This window comes from Pinus tabuliformis, chromosome 1_2 (genome assembly GCF_031772625.1).
Source record: "Pinus tabuliformis cultivar Carrire ecotype Pingquan chromosome 1_2, CPIR1, whole genome shotgun sequence".
NCBI lineage: Eukaryota > Viridiplantae > Streptophyta > Pinopsida > Pinales > Pinaceae > Pinus > Pinus tabuliformis.
This window is the reverse complement of record NC_142298.1, coordinates 33,544,534-33,549,266: the sequence shown is the minus strand read 5'-3', so window position 1 is coordinate 33,549,266 and position 4,733 is coordinate 33,544,534. Positions and strand designations below refer to the sequence as shown.

The 4,733-nt window shown below is 32.5% G+C and overlaps 1 long non-coding RNA gene across 1 annotated transcript; it reads right to left on the bottom strand.

The window, feature by feature from the left end:
* Positions 1 to 1,499: 1,499 nt before the first annotated feature.
* On the bottom strand, positions 1,500 to 4,461 carry LOC149204272 (uncharacterized). The gene is made up of 2 exons (XR_016251760.1): positions 2,046 to 4,461; positions 1,500 to 1,782 (listed from the first exon to the last, which is right to left on the bottom strand). It is a non-coding gene; the product is annotated as an uncharacterized LOC149204272 (long non-coding RNA).
* Positions 4,462 to 4,733: the final 272 nt, after the last annotated feature.

Below are 4,733 nucleotides of genomic sequence, written 5' to 3'. Positions count from 1 at the left end.
TGGACAACAAAATTTGTAATTAGTACCTTCCAAGATGTTGTTTTATCAAACAAGTGTTATAATGTTCAAAATCATTCTCTAGAATTGATATCACCAATCTCAACCCTAACTCTTTTAAGATTTTCTATGCCTTTTCTCTAGATTTCCTATGCATCAACATTGTCTTTATTGGACATTTCTTAATTTGGATTTAGGGAGATTATGATTTCACCACATAGTAGATAGACATATAAAATATTTCCTTTTTTAAGGATGCTTGCTTTTTAACCATAATATTATGTTTCTTATATTTCATTTTTCCCTTTTAATTTGAGTATAATGTTTTCTTTTTAAATATTCAATTTTCCATAATTCCATAATTTTGTACCAATTCTATTTTTTTACATGTATAGCAAAAGAAGGCTCGTACTTAAGAAGACCCCTACTTGGGTATATGTATATAATCCATTCGTGCTTTCAACGTGATTGCACTAGAAACAAGACCCCTACATGGGTATGTGCATATAATACACTTGTGCTTCAATGTGATTACAATATAAACAATATTAGGATGTTGATTTACGAACATTTTAGTGTTGAAAAAACGATATGATATTTTTTCAAAATATTTTAGTAATAAATGATGTTTAGAATCATTGATATATTGATGTGTGATATTTTATTTTATTATTATTATTATGTTCAATTTTGATATAAATACTTACAATTTTTATTGAAATTAAACATTCTAATAAAATCATTTTTTAACCCCAATGTAATAGCATTAATAATTAAAAAAAAAATGAATAGGTTATAACATGTGCTTTATTCAATGGAATTTTTTTATCCAAAATTTAATAGATATATATAATTTATAAAAAAAATATTCTTGACATAATTAACTACAACAAATATTATCCACCATACATACTAACCGTAATTGTTATGGACAAAACCAGAACTAATTACAACTATAAATGGGTAACTATTCCAACTAATGCATACGTGATTTCACTCATTTCTATATAACAATTATTTACGGTATACATAATACTTAAACATTATCATAAAATACAATTTAAACATCTTTGTCACTACAGTCACGCACCTTTTTAATTATTCCTCGTATATAAAACATACACACCACATACATCAAAAACCATCCTCAGCCATTTTTATCAATTGAAGTTCAAACAAAAACTGAAATTTTATATCGTTCATGTAACCAACCCTTCACAACCATTCCTAATTAAAGCGTAAACAAAAACTCAAATCTAATAACAATCGTAGTCCCAATCAGGAACTTATAATCATTATATACAAGAATGTCATAATACATGTTACACATTATATACAAGAATGTCCTCATACACGTTACAGGATTAAAATGGTTACACAAGTAAAATTTAAAGCTACCCTCTGAAGATTCTATAGCCATAGACATCTTCATTGTCAACGGATCTTTCAGATCTTTCATAGACATTTTTAAGGAAAATACATATGGACATAGACATCTTCACTGTCAACAAATATTGCATAGATATCTTTATTACCAATAGATCTTTTATAAGAGAATTGTGATAATGGTGATAACTAATGAAAATGAGGGAGGAATGTGCGAAAAATATAAACTTAAATGAATTGCATCATTACTATTAACATTGGGATTCACTGGCAGAGCATTAGGAGATATATATAGTTTTGGAGGGGAGTTTGTTGAACTATTTATAGAAGATGTGCTTGGGTTGTCACCAACCGGGGAAGATGTGCTTGTTGAAATGTTGCTATATTTCAAATCATAACCTGAACCACACAATATGTGAAGCAATTAGTCAAAGCAATCTTCTAAAAGCCTTCATCACAGAAGACACGAAGCAGATATTCAATGAAATTATGAATATGCTCTCTTCTTGCCCCCAACAAACATCCATTCTCAGCAGTAGTCAACAAGAAGGATGACGTTTGGATTCAGCTGATTACTATGATTTACTGTGATAAAATTTTCATGAATTGTGCAGGAAATCTCTCTCGCATGTTTTCATGAACTATATAAGCAAGGCACTTACAATTAGCTTCCATCCACCCTAGTTTGAGTTGTTCCCGGTCAAAGACAAGTCGATAACCTGTCATGAAATTCTCTGCATCAAAGAGAAAACTGTCATCGTAAAAGTTTAAAAACCAAGTAATGACCCACTTTAATAACAAAATGTAACAGAAATGCTATTGATCAAATATAAAAATATAAAAACTTACTATTATACTTGTTATTCTATCTAGGATGATTTTATTTGGAAATAGCTTCTTGACAATTTTTTTGGAAAAATATCTCCATATGTGCAGCAAATATACAGCTTCTCATCTGGAATGGAAGAGAATGGTTGATACTGAACTAGAGTTACACTAGTTATTAAAGAATATTCCTATATACTCGTGGGATTAATAAAGATATTGTGTAACGAGATATCTAGAAAAGGATAATAGCTCAAAGACAAACATGCTATGATAAACCGTCAATACATTTCTTAACAATAAAACTCTGGAAAGCGCAAAATTATTAGAAAAGCAAGATTCAATGTACAATCAACACATTCTTTAGCGGGAAAACAATTAGCCATATATCATCTTTCAACCAGCTGGTTTCTATGTTTCAAATACTTGAAAGTGTAGCATGATAGTTAAAGTGAGATATCACAGTACCATTAGACGTTGGGAAGCCCAAGCATAAGTGTTTGGAAGGGAAATGGAGTTGCCACCTAATTTTTGGACAAATAGGGAAAACCAGAATAGGAGAACAAGCAGGACACTAAATTTATTTGGGAACTTAATCTTGTCCTTCATGACCTATGGTTGTTATGAAGGGTTATATGCAAGAGTAAATTTAGGCTTATTGAGGTAGTAGTAAAATAACCAACAATTTTTCACAAAGGAAATAAGAATAGCTAGGGTTTATTCTCCTCTTTCTCTTTAGTATGCCAATTAACTACTTGCATGAAGAAACGAGAGCTAGAAATGAAAGAATGAAAACCTCATTAATCCGTTTTCCCACCAATGCAAACATAAAGAAACGGGCATTACGTAAATTCATTTATTTCTGTTGATGAGCAAGCAAACTTGGAAGGGAACATTGGGTTTATTAGCTTTTCAGGCAGGTGATAGCCATTAACTAACTTCTATCTCTAATCAAACCCTAATCTAATTTAAATATATAGCAAGCTACAAGGGATGGAGGAAAAGAGGTGAAAAAGAAGCAGCCAAGAGAGTTAGAACCAACTCTGTATCAACGTAGTGCTTCTCATCCTGTGAAAACAAACTAGAATTATACTATCTCCAAATGAAATGAAACAAGAGAAACATGAAAACTATGCAACTAAAGATAAATCAAAGAAGTGGAAGTACGGATGACTTGTATGCCATCACTTGAGAAGGTTACCTCCTTTCTCACAAAGTTGTGTTGAAAATCTATTTGAATAGGAAAGAATCGATGATCAAATGTTAATAAGGGACCATGCCATACACCTCAATCAAAACAACCAAAGAAACAAAATAATATACAAGTCAACTGGAAAAGAAAGTACTAACTATAGAAGCCTTCAAATAGGGTTAAGATTGACAAAGAACAAATCCTAATAGGCATAAGAGCATGGAAGGAGGAAGGAGATCATAGGATTGTTGGAGGTTGTCTCATTGAACAAAGTTTCTCTGTAAATAAGCCTGAGATTAGAGACCCTTTAAAACCAGGGAAAAGGACAGACAAATAGATTTTGGCCACTAGAGGGGAATAACCAACCCTTTCACTAGCTTTCAGGTAGGTGGTTTTTTTAAAAGGGCCAAACCATAGATTTTGGCCCAGATTACCATAGGTGTTTCTACAAAACCCACACTCTATAAAACAACAAAGTGTGAATCCTTGGAAACAAACCTGGTAAGCTTAAAACAACCTGTGCTTTGGAATGCATGCCGGGACCACTTGATTCAAGCGAAATTTTGACTAAGTTCATTCTTCCTATAAATGTTTGGGAACTCAACAGGCGTTCCTCAACTAATTAAATTCCTAACTAGTGCACGGAGCTCAAGAGAGATTCTAATTAGCAAGGGAGGGGCCCAAATGTGTTTCCAAACAAAAATTCCAAAAAGGCACTTATTGGGACATCTAAGAGAACATTCCCCAAAGGCTTTCGTGTGTGCAAAGCACCAAAACATGTGAAGAAAGAAAGACCCACTATATTGCATGAGAATAAATGGAGATGAAGAAATTAGAAAGGAGAAAGCAACAACACCTCAAGTTTTAGAGAACCATTAAATGCAAATTAGGTTAACCTTGGAATTTGAAAGGATCTTAAGATGGCTGTCATTGGGGACTATTGGTATTAAAGAACTATCACAAAGTTGGTAGATCTAATGAGGGAGTATGAAGATCCATTTCCCAAGGAATTCTTAAATATGGAGGGCATAGCTTGATAGTTCTGAGAAGTGAAAAGTGAACTAAATCCTTATGCAATTGGTTAGGAAAAGGCCATACTAAATGATCCTAAACATGAAAACATAAGAACTTTAAAGGATTTGGGTAGTGTTCACAAGTTGAATCAAAGTTGCATACATGCTCCATTGCCTGCCCCTTCCACAAATGATATATTAGAAAATGTGACAGGGAAAGAGGTCTACTAATTCACAGATGGATTCTCTAGATACCACTAGGTAAGTATAGAAAAAAAACAAGAAAATATTACTTTTGTTGTAGAGGGCACTTTACACAT